The sequence below is a fragment of the Bos indicus genome, chromosome 8 (genome assembly GCF_029378745.1).
Source record: "Bos indicus isolate NIAB-ARS_2022 breed Sahiwal x Tharparkar chromosome 8, NIAB-ARS_B.indTharparkar_mat_pri_1.0, whole genome shotgun sequence".
Taxonomy (NCBI): Eukaryota; Metazoa; Chordata; class Mammalia; order Artiodactyla; family Bovidae; genus Bos; species Bos indicus.
In genome coordinates, this window is record NC_091767.1 from 18888322 (window position 1) to 18909779 (window position 21458).

General features: G+C 34.4%; 1 long non-coding RNA gene across 1 annotated transcript in view; it reads right to left on the reverse strand.

Annotated features, from left to right (window-relative positions):
- Positions 1-21458, reverse strand: part of LOC139184507 (uncharacterized) — a 250801-nt gene that overhangs the window by 129406 nt on the left and 99937 nt on the right. The window contains exon 3 of the long non-coding RNA XR_011568009.1: positions 14188-14393. This is a non-coding gene — a long non-coding RNA (uncharacterized lncRNA). The remainder of the gene's footprint in view (positions 1-14187; positions 14394-21458) is intronic.

Below are 21458 nucleotides of genomic sequence, written 5' to 3' on the forward strand. Positions count from 1 at the left end.
TTTTTTTTTTTGTCTAACTGGATCTTAATTGAAAAGACACAGTATATTTCATAGCAGGTCATCTGATATAAATATTATTTCATTAGTTCATTCCACAGCATTTATTAGCATACGTTAAATAAAAGCACTTTGCCTCGTTGGATTTTATGAAGTTGCTTAGCTTGTCTGATACATTAAAGAAAAATAGTAAACTAAGGTTACAACTGAGACTGAAAAAAATAATAGGTTGAATTTCTGTAGTGACTTCATAGACATCAGTTATCAGAATAGCCTTCAGCAGAGAACTGTTGGGCCAGAGTATATAGATTAGAAGATACAAGATAAAAACAGAAGCATTGAAAAAGAAATCCTGTCTACCCTGTACATTGGGAATTTTTAGTCTTTCAGAAAGAAGAAAACAGAAAACAAAGAGGGGGAAGAAAGGAGAAAAGGAAGCAGATAAATATGTTTATACTAAAAACAAAATCTTATTCAGACTAATATTTTTAACAACTTCATATTACCTGGGTCTGGGTGGTTTGGTGGCTAAATCGTATCCAACTCCAACGTATTGCAACTCCATGGAGTATAGCCTGATGGGCTCCTCTGCATGGAATTCTCCAGGCAAGAATACTGGAGTGGATTGCCATTTCCTTCTCCAGGGGATCTTCCCCAGCCAGGAACTGAACCCAGGCCTCCTGCATTGCAGGCAGATTCTTGTTTTCTCAGAAGCTCTTTGTTGACTTAGTTCTTAAGACGTAGCACTTTAATGGACATTCTGAAAAATCATAGTTCTTATTCTGTTTGTGTATTAGATACTGTTTGAATTGGAAGAAGGAAATTGGTAGAAATATGGAATAGTAAGAATCTGAAAAAAGGATGACAATTTCTTTAGTAGATAAGGCTTGTACTGTTCCTTATTTCACTGTCTTCCTGCCCAGAATTTGTTGACTGGTGTAATCAAGTGAAAGCAGTGGTGATGGATGTCAGATGATTATAATTTCTGTGTTGTTGTTCCAGCTATCACAAGTCTGAAATATTTTCAGAATGCTGCAGCTGCAACTGATGCCATTTCTGAGCAATGATCATAACAATTTGCAAATATACATGGATTAGCATTATACTAATGTGAGCCTTGGAAACCAGTACACTCTGCAACTGTTCATTTACAATGTATAAATGTCCAGTCCTATGGGAACTTTTGCAGAAGGAAATGGCAACCCACTTCAGTATTCTTGCCTACAGAATCCCATGGACAGAGGAGCCTGGCAGGCTATAGTCAATGGGGTCTCAAGAGTGAAACACGACTTGGCAACTATACCAAGGCAGCACTACCACCATAGGAGCTCTGTACCAAGATGAGGCAATCAATGGGTCTCAAAATGGCACAAATATAAATTACAAATTAAATACATATCTGGAAAACACATTATCTCTATACACCCAAAGAGAAAAAAACTGAAGTTTATAGACCAACTTCCTCTGTAAAGCATGCTCATGAAACTCTGGATTGATGCTTGAATTAAACCAAAGGTAATGATTAGGGATTTTTAAAAATCATTTTAAGCTGAAAAGCTTTGGAGAAATTGGTTTCTCATGAAATTTATTTTTTACTCTAAAATGGAGCTTTACCTAGGCAGTTGATTAAGACACATTTTTTTCCTTGATAAAATTCACAGACTGGTCTGTGGACTCTTACCCACAGGAAAGCAAAATAAAGACAAACAGGATAATTCAATTTTTCCTTTCAATTATATTTTGTATAAATTTCTTTCTCTATTTAGAAAGTCAGGAAAAAAAAGAACAGTGATATATACTGAATTTTCTTTAATGTCTTTTTTGAAGTAGATCTAGTTTAATTATTTTAAATGAATTTGCTGTTCATTGGACAGCATGGACAGTGTTTCTTTCACTATACAGACTATATTTCAAAGTACATGAACTATGAGATTATCCAAAGATCTTTCATTCAGTTCAGTTCAGTCGCTCAGTCATGTCCGACTCTTTGTGACCCCATGGACTGCAGCACACTAGGCCTCCCTGTCCATCACCAACTTCCAGAGTCTATCCAAACTCATGTCCATTGAGCCGGTGATGCCATCCAACCATCTCATCCTCTGTCGTCCCCTTCTCCTCCTGCCCTCAATCTTTCCCAGCATCAGGGTCTTTGCAAATAATTCAGCTCTTCGCATCAGGTGGCCAAAGTATTGGAGTTTCAGCTTCAACATCAGTCCTTCCAATGAACACTCAGGACTGATCCCCTTTAGGATGGACTGGTTGGATCTCCTTGCAGTTCAAGGGACTCTCAAGAGTCTTCTCCAACACCACAGTTCAAAAGCATCAGTTCTTCGGCGCTCACCTTTCTTTATAGTCCAACTCTCACAACCATGCATGACCACTGAAAAAAACATAGCCTTGACTAGACGGACCTTTGTTGGCAAAGTAATGTCTCTGCTTTTTAATATGCTGTCTAGGTTCATTGGTGTTACATATTTTTTGTGTGTGATATTGTAAATGTTATCCATGGAGAATGCATGTAAGGAAATGGAAGTACATACACTTACTCTAAAAATACATTGTTAGCTAAAGATTCTAAAAATATATGACGAATGGAAGGATCCTTTTCATTTTGTTGCTCATCAGCAACAATAGTAAGAAACAAAAATAAGCAACAATAAAATAAGCATCAGCAACAATAAAATAAGATAAGAAGCAATCCTTATTTATTAGAAATCTAGATCCAAGCTCAGTCTGTAGTTCTATATGCCCCTAGTTGATATCATGTACAAGATTTAGTGTGCTTCCTTTTAAAAAGTACTGCCCTTCACTATGATTCTCAGGTCCAGGAAAACCAGAGAAATCCATATTTCAACAAACTTCTAGGTAATTAATGGTCTTTCATTGAAGAACACAGAATAAAAAATGCTGCACTGGTACACGACTCAAACAAGAATTAAATTGAACAATGCCTATTGCCTGTTATGTGGATAATACAATGCTGGGGACTGTTAAGGATAAAACAGAAACAAGAGTCCTGGTCATTAATCTGAAGGGGCCAATGATGCAGTTTGGGAAAATTAAAAATGCACAAGGCAAGTATGTATAAAGAAGCAATCAATTAAATAAACAGTATTTACTGAGGGATGTTAGTACTGAAGGAGGTCACTGCAGGCCCAAGTTTTTGATAATGTATCATCAGTTCAGTTCAGTCACTCAGTCGTGTCCGACTCTTTGCGACCCCTTAAATCGCAGCATGCCAGGCCTCACTGTCCATCACCATCTCCCAAAGTTTACCCAAACTCATGTCCATCAAGTCAGTGATGCCATCCAGCCATCTCATCCTCTGTTGTCCCCTTCTCCTCCTGCCCCCAATCTCTCCCAGCATAAAGATGATAAAATAGAAGACTTTGTTGGTTCTTTAAAAATGAGAACCATCAGAATATTCAGAGATTAGTAGATAGGATCTTTTTGTCAAAGCTGTAGATTTGCAAGTTACAGAGTTAGAATGAAATAAGAACTCTAATTACATACTGAAGAGAACTGTGAAAGTATATAGAATAAGTAGGATGACATCAAATTAAGAAGAAAAATAGACAACAGGCAGAGTAGAAGACACTGCACTGATTACTATAAAATGTGGTCTCTTTCATCAAAATAATACAAAGATTTTTTTCATGTGATGCAAGAATGACTCTGATAAAATTTATGTAAACATGAATAAAATAACATTTTTATAAAATCAAGAATGAGAATATGGAAGAAGTGGTTGTTGCTTATTTAACAATCTAATCAATATGTTATATACAGTAGAAGAACAAATATTTTAAGTTAGAATTAGAAAAGGCCACAAAAGCTTTCTCATCCATTTATCACATTTTCCAGTGCACAATTTGGACTGTAGATGTCATAATATCCAACTATTTTTTTTCCTATTACATCATGATGCAATATGTTGGAAAAGACTAATACTACATATTAATGTCTCCATGGTGTTGAGTTATACTTACCTAATTTAGAATAAGCAATTAATTTAAAAATGCAATCCAGATGTGTCTATTATTATATTACAAATATTTCTATAAATATAAAATAAACAATAGTGAGATTTCACTTCAGTGATTCTGACATGCAAATTGTATTATTAATTAATGGTATAAGCTTTTTAGTTGAACATTTTATGAAATCTGTGGTTGGCTATAAAAACAAGATGCAAATAGAGATGATCAAGAATAGAAACGGAGGGTTTAGACAAAAAAAAAAAAATCTGAACATTGAGGAGAGATGATGCTCTATGAGAACTGCCAGGAAAAAGAAGTAACGGAACTAACAACAAAACTTACACAAGTTTTGAATTCGATATAGTTTTGGATCATATTCTGTGATAGAACCTCAACTAGGAATTCACAGATGAGTAAGTCATGACCTATTCAACACCAGGCTTGACCACAGTGGTGAAAAGCTGATAGAATCAAACTTTTTTGAAGAACCAATGACTATGGTTTTTTCTTCATAGGTCTAATTATTTACCAGAGATAGAGGTACAAAGGGTTGCAACAATGTGCCTAGATTGGAAACTTAGAGTTGGTAGGAACTTAGGGCTGAAAATATAAGGGGCTAAAGACTGACAAAGCTCAGTGTGTATGTAAGCAACAGTAATGTGGAATTATATCAGGAAAGTAATGTAATCTCTAAATCAGTTTCCTTAAAATGAGGATAGTTGAATTTTATAAAGTTGTTCTATATATAAAATATATATAATTTATATACTGTTTATATAGTCAGGCTATACATATGAAAGCATATTGAAGAAAATACTGTTATTAAATACCATTTTAGAAAAGTTTGTGAAAGACAATTTCCATGTTTTCTCCCATATCGATACATATTTTCTAAAGTAAAAGATAATACATTCATAAAAGGACTAATGACAGGTTTCCATTATTTCACTCCTCTTGATTTAATGTGTAAAGTTCACAGTGTTATATGGAAATATATATTAATTCACAAATAGTTTTGATGTCCTATGACCTACAGTGGTTACCAAGCAATCGAGTTTATTGACCTGTGGAGAAAAATGAATAGTCCTGAGCTTTCTATAAAGGGTACAGTAAATCTAGTAACTGTGTAATTAACATAATTATGTAAGCAATAAAGACATAATTATAAGATTATTAATATGTTAAAATTATAAGGAATTTTCTGGCATTTAATTAACATTTACCAAGGCAGGCTACAGCAAATTAAATATCAATTAATAAAAATAGTGACATTTATTTAGATACTCTATTCGTTGTTACAATTATTAACTTGCTGTCATGGGCTTTTAAAATTCCAATTAAGTGCCTAAATATTCCTTACAATTTTTATGTGCTAAAAATCTAATTATATTAGTGTCCTATAATTTAAAATTGATTACACTGCATCTCTCATAATAAATCTCAATACTCTCTTACCTGTCAATTGATGCCTAATTGACATGCACCCACTTAAAGCCAAATGAACACTTCCACTGGAACTAAGCAATCTTGCAGAAAGTCCTCTTTTCCTTTAAAGTATCAATTCTTAAAAAGTGCAAAGGTAAAAAAAATGTAGTAAGCATATGGAAACATCACTGGATGTGGTTCCATGCCTTTGGCTCAGAATCAAGATTTAGAATATGTGTTTTCAGACAAATAGCTGGCTGCCTAAGAAATATCTATGTAAATTTAGTTTATCTCTTAATCTTAAGCACATTAGCACCCTTAGCTTCCCTGGTAGCTCAGAGGATAAAGCATCTGCCTGCACTGCAGGAGACCTGGGTTCGATCCCTGGGTTGGGAAGATCCCCTGGAGAAGGAAATGGCAATCCACTCTAGTATTCTTGCCTGGAGAATCCCATGGACAGAGGAGCCTGGCGGGCTACAGTCCACGGGGTCGCAAAGAGTCAGACACGACTGAGCAACTTCACTTCACTTAGCACCCTTGGGACGCTTACAGGTATGATATCATTTTACAAGCAACCATTGATTCCTGTGACCAACAGATATAAAAGTATGCCTAGTTGGTACAGTTACGATAAAAGATGTCTTAACTACTATAAAATATTTATCATTTATGACAGCCATGCTAAGTCCAAACTCTAATGATTCATTTCTTTCATCTATCACTTCTCAGTTACCAAGATAAAACATTTGAGAAGTATACTAATAGATAAGCCATGATCTTTGTAACATATACATGATTGCATTAAAAAAGAAGTAAATCAAGAAAGCCACCAAAAGTAACAGATAAAATAGTCTTTATTTTATAACATCTATTATAGAATATGGAACAGGAAATGGCAACCCACTCCAGTATTATTGCCTGGAAAATTCCATGGACAGAGAAGCCTGGCGGGCTACAGTCCATGGGGTTGCAAAGAGTCAGACACAATTGAGTGACTAACACACATTATATTGTAGAAATGATTGCTGCTATTGTTATCTAGAATTAAGTTCAATGTTACCAAGGCCCAGTCTGCAAATCCTGGCTAATAAAAACTTACTCAAAAAAACTCTATGGTCAAATATATTTGAATTTTTTTTTCTTCAAGAGTCAACATATATACTATCAAATAGAAGAGGATGAAAAATCCTTCAGTAAAGAAATCTATTTAAATTTGTCAAAAATAGTATTTAAGCACAGAATTTTTAATTCACACTGAACTTTTTAACCTGTCAACAAAGTAGAACACAGAAAGACTCTGTTAGAAGATAGGATTATTTTAGAAATCAAAAGACAGTGCAGTGTTCCCTGGACTGTCTTAATCATGAACATTTTGGTTAGAAGATATGATATATGTGAAATACAGTGATAAACATTTCAGGGCTTTTCTGGTCGATTTATGAAGTTATGGGTGAATATGTTCCTTTTAGCTAAAGCTGTGACCTCTTAAGGGGACATGTATCAAAATTGTTACATACAAAAAAAGAATGGATTAATTCCTTGTTTCACAATAGGGCCCCTCCCTCCCCCCAAAAAGAAAATGTAGGCTTAAATGTTTGACTGTCATCAGGTTCTCAAATATTACAGACCTTTGAACATCACAGTAAGAAAAAATATAAACTTTCTTTTAATTAGAGAACTTTGTAAAAAGATTAAACTGTATTTAAATAAGTAATAATTAGACAGATTGTGACAATGTATAAGATATATTTGAAATTTAAAGTTATTGAGAAAGATAATGAGCAAATGAGAGTAAAGAGCATACAATCTATGGATCTGAGATGTCTTTTATAGAAATGATGTCTCTGACTCTAATTTTAAACATAGTTATTTATTATGACTGTCACTTAGATTTTGTGGTTCTCATTCAAATTTAACTATTTTCCTTGTTAATATCCCCTTCACTCATCTATTTTAGAAATTAACTTTTCAAAACAAAAACTAGCTTAATCTACTTACCATGACACAATGTGTTATTTTCACCACAATTGTCAATCTACCTTTAAGAATCAGAATGCTCACTTAATCTGAAATTGCTTTTAATGAATTACACATAATTTTAGTTTTTAAAAAGCATTTTAAACTTACTATGAAATATTTATGGAATGCTCACTTAATCTGAAATATCTTTTAATGTATCACACATAATTTTAGTTTTTAAAAAAAGCATTTTAAACTTACTATGAAATGTTTATGGATAAATAATGTGCACAAAAAGGTGTGTACTGTTCAATACATTATTCTGAAGGAATTCTTGCATACTGCCTACGAGGAAAAAGGTAAAATATTGCCAGCATTTCAGGTGATCCTTGCATGACTCTGCAATTAATAATTTCTTTCCTCCCAGCAGGTTACAACCACTATTTTGATGGTAATGGAAAATAAATGCTTTCTTACTTTTTTTGTATAGTTTTACCAACTGGTAGGTATTTTGAAATATTATCTTTTGTTTTCCCTATTTTTTTAAATTTCATGTAAATGGAATCATATATACTCTTTTATCACTAGCTTTATTTATTCAAATTATGCTTAGAATTTCTTCCGTTTTGCTATACGTTGTAAAGTTTGTTCAACGTTCTTTAATACACAACGATTTATTTATGCATTCCACTGCTGTGAATGTTTGCATTTTCTCCAGTGTTTGGTTATTATAAATAATGCTTCCAGGACCATCCTTATGCATGTGCATGCATTTCTGGAGTAAAGAGGAATTACTTTATGGTAATTGGCTCAGTAAATGTATGTTCTATGTTAGTAGGTATTGCAGCACAATTTCCAAAGTAATTTTACCAATTTACATTCCCAACAGAAGTGCACAGAAATTTCCATTGATCTACATCTTCAATAAACATTGGTATTGTGTGTCATTTTTATTTTACCCATTCTTCTGGCTGTGTAGTTGTACCTAACTTTCATTCTTCTGATGAATAAGCACTTGAATATCTCTTACTATGCATATTGACAATTGGCAAATCCTCATTTGAAAAGTCTGAACAAGCCTTTTGCCCATTGTTTATTGGCTTCTTTGCCTTTTTCTTAGTATTTTGTTGTGACCATTATATATTATCTAGGTAGTCTTTGCAAGATTTATGCATTGCATACATTTTTCTCACTCTATTTGGCTGAAATTTAGCCTTCTAAATGGTGCACTTTAATTAATGCCAGGACTTAATCTTAATGGAATTTAATTTATCAAATATCATGTCACATTGTATTCTGCTGAAGAAATAGCCTGCTCCAAGATAACAAATATGCTTCATCAAAAAGCTTTATTGTTTTACTTTTCTTTTTTTAATCTGTGATATAGCTGTAATTGACTCACATATGATATTAATCAAGGGCTATCATTCCTTTCTTAAAAATGTGAATGATCATTTGAATTAAAACCATTTAATTTTCCTCTTTTCTTGCTATAGTCACTAATCAAAAGAATGTTAATATGTTTCATTGTTTTTTGTCTTTTCTTATGCCAAATACCATAATATATAGATATTTTTAATGGCTTTTTATATCTAAATCTTTAATTTATCCAGCTTTGTATTTCTTTTTTTGAGTTTTCCTTGACTATTCAGGACTTTTAACTATCAATTTAGAATGAAATTTGGGATTTACATAAGTGTAAAAACTTTTATATGATTTGAATATATTTTCATTGAATTTATAAAACAGTTCTAAAATAGTGTTTTCAAATCTTAAAACATTTTCTAATTCAAGAAATTTACTTAGATTTTTAAAAATTCATATTTAATTATCTTTTACAGAAGTGTAGAAATTTTGTACATATTTTGTTACATTTACTCATAGGCATTTGATGTTTTCTAAAGCTGTAATAAATGACACTATTTAAAATCTTTTCTGTTTGTTTTCTACAATGACCTGGTCTTCAATAAATTTGATATACTCACTGTCAATTAGAAAAGTATATCCATAGACTCATTAGGTTTTCTATATAAACAATCATATTTTTGCCAAAGAGTGATAACTTCACATGTTTTTTCTTAAACTTTATAATTTTACTTGCCTTAAATATCTGGCTAGGACCAAGTTTGCCATGTGAATGAAAATTGTGACAGTGTTTTATTAGAATATCAGATAGAATTAGCATAAGACAGGATTGTCTTATGTTCAAGCAAAATAATAGAAGAAAAATGGAAATTGAAGAAAATTGCACAATAAATAAATGAAAAACACTGGAAAGTTCTTATGAATGTATAATTGAATGTATAATTAAGATGATGCCTGAGAATATTCAAAAACTGAAAAAAAATTACCAGTTCACAAGTTGAAAATACCTAAGAGGAGAACAAAGAAGCATAAAAGTAAAGTGCTGGCACTCAGTCATGTCCAACTCAGTGTGACCCTATGGACTATAGTTCACCAGGCTCCTCTGTCCAAAGGCTTCTCCAGGCAAGCAAACTGGAGTGGGTTGTCATTTCCTTTTCCAAATGTACCTAGGCTTATATAAGTCAAACTACAGAAAGCAAAAACAAGAAAATCTCAAAGCTGGTATAAGACATCTAACTTTCAAAAATTAAAAAATAAAATGACAGTGACATCTCATCAGAAATTAAGTTGCAAAACAATGAAATAGCACATTTAAATGCTGATATGTTCCAAACCAAATATCAGTAAATGTATTGGAAATGTATTTCAGAATGGAAGAATATAGTAAAGAAATATTGAGAGAAACTCTAAAATGAGCTTGCATAAAATGGAAAGCAAGCAGAAGGAAATAACTAATAAAAAATAGACCAGAAATCAAGGAAATTTGAAATAGGATATCAATAAAGAAAATCAACAAAACCAAAAACTGTTTTTTATGAAAACTCAATAAAGTTGATAAACTTCTTGCCAAGTTAAGAAAAAAAGAAAAGATACAAATTGCTAATATAGGAAATTAAAAGAGATCACTGCTAATCCCTTCAACATTAAAGGATGATAAATAAATATTATGAACAAGGCTATGCCCACATATTTGAAAGCTTAGATAAATTCCTTGAAAGACAGAACCCATCAAACCTTACACAAGGAAAAACATATAATCCTAATAGTCATATATTTACTAAAGAAATTGTATCAATAACTAATAACCTTACATAACAAAATACTAGCACAGATGTTTTCACTGGTGAATTCTGCCAAAAAAATGAGGAAATTACACCAGTTTTCAACTATGACTCCTAGAAAACAGGGTGAATACATCCTAACTCATCCTATGAGGCCAGCATCAACCTAATATAAAAACCAGACAAAGATGTTTCAAGACAAGGAAACTACAGACCAATAATCCTTACAAACATAGAAGTAAAGATCCTCAATGATATATTAGAAAATATTTAATTAAAAAATTTATAAATAGTTATACAACATAACCAAGTGGGATGTACCTCAGGTGTGCAATGCTGGTTTGATATTTGACAATCAACTGATGCAATCATCACAACAACACGTTAGTAAGAAAAATAATATCATATCAACATATGCAAAAAATATAACAAAATTCATTACCCATTCATAATTAAAAAAAAAAAAACTCAGCAAGCTAGGAATAAAAGTGAACTTCATTGACTTGATAAAGAACGTCCACAAAAAATTCACAGCTAACATCATAACTAATGTTAGGAACTAGATGGTTTTCTGTTAACATCAGGGACAAGGCAAGGACATCTGTTTTTACTGCTCCTACTCGACAGTATATTGGAAGTCATAGTTAATACAGAAAAACCAAAAGAAAGAAAAGAAAAAGCCCATATTGGGAAGTAAAACAGTCTATGTTTGTAGATGATATAACTGTACACTAAGAAAACACAAAGAATCAACAAAATTATACCAGAACTAATAAGCAATTATAACACGGTTACCAGACGCAAGTTAAATATGCAAAAGTCAATTGCTTTCTTATATTCTAACAGCAAACAATGTAATTTGAAATTAAATATAAAATACCATTTATATTACCACTAAAAAGAGAAATATTTAGATATACATTTTAAAAATAGGTACAATAGCTACATTACTATCACCAAGGCCGCTGAGTTTCTCTTCCTGAGTTAACCAGCCAGAAGTGGCCTCCAGTCTGAAATTCTGGGTTATTAGAGCTACACTCATGATAAAGAAATCAAATTATAGAAATTTATGATTTCTGAAAGAGATTTTTTCTTTTGTCAAACGTCCTAATGCAAAGTAGCCAAATTTCAGAAGAAACAACTGGCTGAAATTTTAATTCTCATATGACAGTCCACCATTTTCACTGAATTCCATTTAAAATACCATGTTGATAAAAAATATTTAAAATTTTAAAATAACCAATCAAACACAACAAAACAATAATAACAACAACAAAATACATACATACACACATATGTAAAATTCAGGCTTAAACTGAAAAAAGTATGGGAAACCACTAGACCATTCAACTATGACCTAATCAAATCCCTTCTGAGTATACAGTGGAGGTGATGAATACATTCAAGGGATTAGGTCTAACAGAGGGCCTGGAGAATTTTGGATGGAGGTTCGTAATATCCCAACTATGGATGGTTTTGGTGACCAAAACCATCCTGAGAAAAAGAAGAGAAGGAAAAAATGGCTGTCTGAGGAGGCCTTACAAATAGCTGTGAAAAGAAGAGAAGTGAAAGGCAAAGGAGAAAAGGAAAGATACACCCAGCTGAATGCAGAGTTTCAGAGAACAGCAAGGAGAGATAAGAAGGCCTTCTTAAGCGGTCAAAGCAAAGAAACAGAGGAAAACAATAGAATGGGAAAGATGAGAGATCTCTTCAAGAAAATTTGAGATACCAAGGGAACATTTCATGCAAAGATAGACACAATAAAGAACAGAAACAGCAAGGACCTAACAGAAGCAGAAGATATTAAGAAGAGGTGGCAAGAATACACAGAAGACTATACAAAAAAGGTCTTAATGACCTGGATAACCACAATGCTGTGGTCACTCACCTAAAGTCAGACAACCTTGAGTGTGAAGTCAAGTGGGCCTTAGGAAGCATTACTATGAAAAAAGTTAGCGGAGGTGATGAAATGCCAGCTGAGCTATCTCAAATCCTAAAAGATGATGCTGTTAAACTGCTGCACTCAATATGTCAGCAAATGTGGAAAACTCGACAATGGCCACAGGACTAGAAAAGTTCAGTTTTCTTTCCAACCCCAAAGAAAGGCCATGCCAAAAAATGTTCAAACTACAACACAATTGCATTCATTTCACATGCTAGCACGATGATGCTCAAAATCCTTCAAGCTAAGCTTCATCAGTATGTGAACTGAGAAATGCCAGAAGTACAAGTTGAATTTGAAAAAGCAGAGGAACCAGAGATCAAATTGTCAGCATCCATTGGGCAATAGAAAAAGCAAGGGAATTCCAGGAAAACATCAACTTCTGCTTCATTGACTACACTAAAGCCTTTGTGTGGATCACAAAAACTGGAAAATTCTTAGAGATGGGAATACCAGACCACTTTACCTGCCTCCTGAGATATCTGTATGCTGATCGAGAATCAACAATTAGAAACCGACATGGCACAATGGACTGGTTCAAAATTGGGAAAGGAGTATGCCAAGGATGTATATAGTAACCCCACTTATATAACTTATACACAGAGTGCATCATGGAAAATGCAGGGCTGGATGAATCACAAGCTGAAATCAAGACTGCCAGGAGAAATATTAACAACCTCTGATATACAGATGATACCACTTTAATGGCAGGAAGAGAAGAAGAACTAAAGAGCCTCTTGATGAAGGTGAAAGAGGAGAGTGAAAGCTGGTTTAAAACTCAATATTCAAAAAACTAAGATCATGGCATCTGGGCACATCACTTCATGGCAAATAGATGGAGAAAAAATGGAAATAGTAACTGATTTTATTTTCTTGGGTTCCAAAATCACTAAGGATGGTGACTATAGCCACAAAATTAAAAGTCGTACTCCTTGGAAGAAAAGTTATGACAAACCTAGACAGTGTATTAAAAAGCAGAGACATTACTTTTCCAGTAGTCATGTATGGATATGAGAGTTGGACCTTAAGGAAGGCTGAATGCCAAAGAACTGTTGTGTTCAAATTGCAGAGGTGGAAAAGACCCTTGAGAATTCCCTGGAGTGCAAGGAGATCAAACCAGTCAATCCTAAAGAAAATCAACCCTGAATATTCATTGGAAGGGCTGATACTGAAGCTCCAATTCTTCAGCCACCTGATTTGAAGAGCCGATACATTGGAAAAGACCTTAATCTGTGAAAGATGGACAGCAGGAGGAGAAGGGGGCATCAGAGCATGAAATGGTTGGAAGGCATCACCGACTCAATGGACACGAGTTTGAGCAAACTCAGGTAGATAGTGAAGGACAGAGAAGCCTGGTGTTCTATAGTCCATGAGGCCACAAAGAGTCGGACACAATTTAGCAACTGAACAGCAACATTTATACATACAAATAAAGCCAAACCGAAGAACTCAACATCCTGATTCATCTCAGAGTGTAAAAATAAAATTTAAATCATCTTCTGGTCATGTATATGATCTGTTCCATGGCAGACAGAGAACCAGGTTGAAATAAGAACTAAATGTTATACATATAAAACAGACCTGGAAGTAATTTTTATATAATTTTTTTCTGTTGGTTTTAACACTACAGACCATAAAAATTTGACAATATAGTGGAAGATCTGGTTTAGACTAAGATTTTTCAGGAGAAATACTGCTCTACCCAAATTCAACGTTCAGACAAGTTGATGAGTATTACCTGCATCAGTAGGGTATGTTCCCTTTCTGGTCCAGACTGTTACTCATTGGATATCACTTTAGGAGTTCTAATCTCATGAATCTGTCATTTTTATCTTCTTAAATCCAAGTTCTGTTTCTAATCCACAGCTGGAGATGAATATGACCAGTTTCGGCTTATAAGAACTGAAATCACTTCAGATACAAAGGATTTCTTGTCATCATTCCCTGTGTTCAATGGAGAAAACACAGGAGGATTTGTATTAAGTAAATGAGACTGTATTTTTCAAAATCAAATACATAATTCAGAAGATGCTATGATAGGTTTGGTTTGAGATAACATATTTTAACTTTTTGATATGTTTTGTATTTACATTTAAATGGGTATGGCAAGTGTCTTTAAGCTATGCTTCAAGACAAATAATGAACCACTTATTTCTTCAAAATAAATAAAACTATTACTTGAAGATGGTGTCAGCAAGTTGACCTACTTCTCTAATTGCTGACTTATATGACACCATTTTTATAGAGCATTTTCTCTTTTAAATTGTAGAACAGCAGAAGGGTTAAGTGTGAACATTTTAAGGGACTTCTGTGCATACAAAGTAAACCAGACAAGTGTAGTTATAAATAAGCAAGTGTTGAGGTAGTTACTGGTAAGGTGGCTAAAAGTGTTTACTCCTCAGTCATGTCCAACTCTTTGTGACTCCATGGACTGTGACCTCTCAAGCTCCTCTGTTGATGGACTTCTCCAAGCAAACGTTGCTTACTACAGGAGACATCAAATCTGTGGAGCAGTGATATAGCCAAGAAGATGGGAGATGATGTTTCTAGAGTAACTGGGAGTTGATGATGCAATCAATAATAAGCTAGACTTGTGCTTCTTTCTAGATTATTCTAATAATTAAAAATTAATATTTATATGTTAATTAGTTAGCTAAAGTATTCACAATTTCAGAACTATTTTAATTAAAGCCTGATTCCTAGTAATGCTACAAATTATTTTTTTTTCTTTAATGGATCCATTAAAGTTTAGATCTAAGATAGTAAGCATGTAACAATTTAAAAAAATTATTTTTTGACTCTGTTTACAAAACTAAAATAACAAGAACCTCCATGGTTCAGCAGCTGGATGAGTTGGTATGTGAGATGCAGGAGTCACAGTTATTCATTGGCTGTGTCCGTTTAAAATATTACATTGTATTGAGTGCTAGTCAAGGTAATAAATGGGAGACGGCTTACTGATGTCCCATAATATAGACATATAATCAAATGTATGTGTTTTCCTTTATGACTAAAGCTATTTTATGTTATTGATATCAATTATTCACTACAATTTGGATATGATAGGTATTCAGTAGGGAAGTCACAGGTTTTTAGTAGAATCCTTTAAATTACAAACATCTATCTGTTATTTTATTCATACTTCATTGGAGAATTTTTCTTAAATCCCTCTTACAAGGTATCAAATTTTTATGACCTGTACTAGGGAAATGGAACTTCTTTGATACATAACCCAAATTCAAAATAAACTAAAACACTGACCTTTTCAGAATGATTTAATCAGTTGGAGATGGTATAAAAATCAATTTGTGTTTCTAGAGTATACAGTGAACAAGCTATGACACTATCTCTTAAATATTTAAGTATTATTTTTAAGAGTTGGCCCATGAAACAAATCTTTCATATTTTGGGAGATCGGCCAGCTTTTTATCACAGAGGTTGAATCTCAAAGAAATTACCAACAAGGACATATTAATTACTGTGGAAATTTTGTCTCAATTCAAGTTCTTACTTTGTTGTTGTTGCTTAGTCGCTAAGTAGTGTCTGATTCTTTTGCAACCCCATGGATTGCAGCCCACCAAGCTCCTCTGTCCATGGGATTTCCCAGGCAAGAACATTAGAGTGGGTTGCCATTTCCTTCTCCATGGGATCTTCCTTATCCAGGAATTGAACTTGCATCTCCTGCATTGGCAGGAGAGTTCTTTACCACTGAACCACCAGGGAAGCCCTCTTACTTCATACACTGTATCTTTTTAACCCAATACATGGCTAAAATACTCAGTTTCTAATATCTGTATTCAGTAATGCTTCCCCCCCCTCCCTAAGAGGGAGAGGGTTCCTAACTCCTTTTATTTTCTTAGAAAACTTTCTTGAGAACTAGTATGTCAAGATGTCCCAGGCTCATCTTGTATATTTTCTTCCCAAGAACAAGAATCATTTGTTTCTCTACAAGACCTGATTTTCTTCTAATGGGGAATGATAAATCAGGATCATTATTAGGGCTTGGGAAGCAAACTACTGCTGAGCTGGTCATTGTTTCTATCATGTTTTTGAAGGACAGAGCTAAGAATATTTATTAGGAATATATACTAGCTGAAATCTTGTGTGTGTGTTTACATCGACATACATATATAACACACATATGTGTATATAAGTTATGTATAAATATATAAAGGTAAAATATTTCATGTTTTATACTGATATTCCAATTACATATGTAGCATTCAGGGTTTTCTACTTAACCTTTTCTATAATACATCTGAATCTCCTTAGTTTCACAAAGAGAATTCTAGTTTTCTAGAACAATAGGGATGATGGAATTCAAATGAACTATAATTACATATTTTCAGTGTCTTCTCATATATACAGTTTTAGACTAACAATGTTAATAGTACTTTTGTATTACCAATAACTATTTTTTTTTTTACTGATAGTTGATATATGCTATCCTCATCCTCCTCATTTTCAATCATTGTCCTCTAACTAAATCATCACGACAGATGGGAATTGTGTGCTATTTACTCCCCTTTTAATTCTCATTTAGTATAAGAATTACCTATTTAATGCTAATCTCTTCTCTATTATGTGTCTCTCTAGTCATTTTGTTTTTTTGAAGCTTATTCTTAAGTAAAATATTTAGGAGAGTCTTATAAGAACCGTATTCTCTGAGATTTTGTCACTTGATATTAGTTTTACAGTATCCTTTACAAAGCCCTTTATACATGGAGGTCAATTTTCCTGGACACAAAATCCATGGTTCTTATGTTCTTTCCTTGAATAAGTTGAGTACTATACTCAATTTTGCATAAAAATAGTTACTGAAAATCAGGTGATGATCTAGTTTTATTTCTGTTTCAAGTCACATTCTCAATTTTCCCTCATTTTAAGGACAATAATTTTACTAGACTAATTCTTGTTGGTCATCATAGTCAATATTCTCAGGTTCACAGTTTGTCTTTTAATGTAAAGTTTAAATGTTTATTTAAAGGAAAATTTCCTTGAAATGTACATTTTCATAATTTTCTCTGATGCTTTTCTTAGGTCCTTTAGAAACTCTAGTATTTGTATGCCTAAAACTCTTTATTGACCTTCAGTACTTATCACCATCTCTGCAATGTTTTTATCACTTCCTTTGTTACTTTATATTTAAATTTTGTTCTTGTTTTTACTTTGTACTTCAGTACTTCCAGTATAAGACTCTACATTCTTTTTTCTTCAAATAATTTTCTATGAAATTTAACCTTGATACTTTTCTGTTGTACATTCCTATTTGAATTTAATTTTCCCAAACCCAGAAAAAAAGGGATTGACTAAGAGTGTTTCCAGTGGTCATGTATGGATGTAAGAGTTGGACTGTGAAGAAGGCTGAGCACCGAAGAATTGATGCTTTTGAACTGTGGTGTTGGAGAAGACTCCTGAGAGTCCCTTGGACTGCAAGGAGATCCAACCAGTCCATTCTGAAAGAGATCAGCCCTGGGTGTTCTCTGGAAGGAATGATGCTAAAGCTGAAACTCCAGTACTTTGGCCACCTCATGGGAAGAGTTGACTCATTGGAAAAGACTCTGATGCTGGGAGGGATTGGGGGCAGGAGGAAAAGGGGATGACAGAGGATGAGATGGCTGGATGGCATCACCGAGTCGATAGACGTGAGTCTGAGTGAACTCCGCTAGTTGGTGATGGACAGGGAGGCCTGGCATGCTGTGATTCATGGGGTCGCAAAGAGTTGGACATGACTCAGCGACTGAACTGAACTGAATTGAAGAGTGTTTTTAACTTCTCAGAGCTCCCCCTTCTGTTATGTTGCTGCTAAGTCACTTCAGTTGTGTCCGACTCTGCGCAACCCCTGAGAGGGTAGTGCTAAAAACTATGGTAAACTGCTTTCTGAGATTTTCTCTCTTTTGTTGCCCTCCGACTTCACTTCACTTCCACTTCTATTTGGACTTACTCTTGCCTGCTTTCCTGTGGTCCTTCCCCTGTTTAATTTTAACACCATCCTGAGTAAGAAAGGTGCCTTGAAGAGTTCACTGGAACTAGATTACCTCAGTACTTTTAGGCCTTACTGCTAGTCATTACAGTTCAACCTTCGTGGAAGATAAAATATACAGTTGTTTTGTATGTGTGTTAATCACTCAGATATGTCCGATTCTTGGTAATCCCATGGACTGTAGCCCGTCAAGCTCCTCTGTCCATGGGATTTCTCAGGCAATACTACTGGAGTGGATGACCATCTCCTTCTCCAGGGAATCTTCCCAACTCAGGGACTGAGCCTGGGTCTTCTGCATTTCAGGCAAATTCTTTACCATCTTAGCCACGAAGGGAACCACAATTGTTTTGGGTGGGACCAAATCAGAACACTGCAACTACTGTGTTTATTATCATTCTCCTAGTAATTTGCCAGCTTAGAAATGAAAATAAAACATCTACACATACCCGAAACCAATACAACATTGCAAATCAACTCTACTTCAATACAAATTTTAAAAAATAAATAAAATTGGAAAAAGCGTATTTACACAAAAGAAGCAGTTTTTTTCTCTTGTATCAAAAAGGCCAGATTTATTTTCTTTCACTGCACATTATTTCTGACTTCAGCTTTCTTGCTTTAGGAAAAATCCACATGCACACACACACACGCAAGCTAGAAAAGAAGACAATCTCGGAGAAAATTCTGAGCAGAGATCGCAATGTTTCCTTAGATATTCAAATACATTCAAGGTTGTCAAAATTAGATGAGCTACCGCTGGTGCCCGCTACTAACTCAAAAAGTGAAAAGAAGGCTAAAAGACCAGATTCTATAATTATAGGCTAAAAAGTATAAACTCCCAAGAAGTAGGAGGTGAATTTAATACCTGTGGTTATAACATATTTGAAATATGTTCTTGCAGCTGTGACATTTGGAAAAACAATTATCAACTCAGCTGCAGTAAATGAAAGGAAAAATACATAAAGTATTCCTGCTGGAAAAAAAAGCATAAATCCTGTAAAATACTAATAATGTAAACAAACTCAGTTTTTTCTTACATATATATATTATATAATCTCCTAATAACACACTTGTCATAACCTTATTTTTCAAGACATTGTTTGGATGTCTTATGCTTTATCTGAAAATTTTAGGCCATTTGATTATGCAGTATGTACATATTGTGAAATGTCAGAATATGTATCAAAATGCATGTGCTTGAAGCAATAATATTATGGAAGTGAGATGATCACTATAGTGCTTTAGGACACATTTTCAATTAAGCAACCATTTGTTTAAAAACCAGGGGACCAAAATGTTCATGTTTTATTCAAAATTAATATCTCTACAAGGAAATCCTAAAATATCATGGAATTTTGCTCTTATTTTTTATTGTCTTCCCCATGGGTTTATTAGTCATAATGATAAAAACTCAGTAGTTGGGATTTTCGTTGCTAACCATCAGAAGTCTCCTGGAAGGGTGTACATGTTCACTTAGCAGGAACTGATTCTATAAGTTAGAATGAATAACTCTTACTCAGGAAATTTAGTGTTCATTTATATGAAGGTAAACAATTCCTTCAGATCCCAAATATCACATGAAGATGTACACAGTGTGCATTGGACTTTCCTTCATACATATATGTATTTGTTAACTTTTGCTCCCACACATAAATTTATTACCAAGTACATGTAAACATAGATCCCTGCTTAGTGGCACTAGTAGTAAAGAATCTACTTGCCAGTGAAGGAGACATAAGAGGCTAGGGATCTATCCCTGGGTCAGGAAGATCCCCTGGAGGGCAGCATGGGAACCTACTCCAGTATTCTTGCCTAGAGAATCCCATGAACAGAGGAGCCTAGCGGGCTACAGTCCATAGGCTCGCAAAATGTTGGACATGACTGAAGTGACTGAGCGTGGCTTGTTTTTAAATACATCACAAAAATGAGTGAAATAGGTATTATTTTTATAATTCAGTTCAGTTCAGTCGCTCAGTCATGTCTGACTCTTTGCGACCCCATGAATCACAGCACGCCAGGCCTCCCTGTCCATCACCAACTCCCAGAGTTCACTCAAACTCATGTCCATCAAGTCAGTGATGCCATCCAGCCATCTCATCCTCTGTCGTCCCCTTCTCCTCCTGCCCCCAATCCCTCCCAGCTTCAAGGTCTTTTCCAATGAGTCAACTCTTTGCATGAGGTAGCCAAAGTATTGGAGTTTCAGCTTTAGCATCAGTCCTTCCAAAGAACACCCAGGGCTGATCTCCTTTAGAATGGACTGGTTGGATCTCCTTGCAGTCCAAGGGACTCTCAAGAGTCTTCTCCAACACCACAGCTCAAAAGCATCAATTCTTCGGCACTCAGCTTTCTTCACAGTCCAACTCTCACATCCATACATGATCACTGGAAAAACCATAGCCTTGATTAGATGGACCTTTGTTGGCAAAGTAATGTCTCTGCTTTTGAATACGCTGCATAGGTTGGTCATAACTTTCCTTCCAAGGAGTAAGCATCTGTTAATTTCATGGCTGCAATCACCATCTGCAGTGATTTTGGAGCCCCAAAATATAAAGTTTGACTTTTTTTATAATAGCTTTATATAATTCACATACATATATACAATTCCCTATTTAAAGTGTACTATTTTATGTTTTATTTTTTGGCTACACCACACAGCATGCAGGATCTTAGTTCCCTGACCAGGGATCAAACCCGTACCTCCTGTGTGAAGTGCAGAGTCTTCACTGCTGGACCACCAGAGAAATCCCTTAAAGCTTTTTAATATATTCACAGAGTTGTGCAGTTATTACCACCATAAGTTCTAGCATAATCAGGAGATGCAGTTTCAATCCTGGGTTGGGAAGATCCCCTGGAATAGGAAATGGCAACCCACTCCAGTATTCTTGCCTGGAGAACCCCATGGACAGAGGAGCTGGTATAATCCATGGGGGTCCCAAAAGAGTTGGACACAATTTAGCAACTAAAATGACAACAACAGTTCTTCATTCCTTTATTTAATTACTAAATAATATTCCCTTTAATGGATA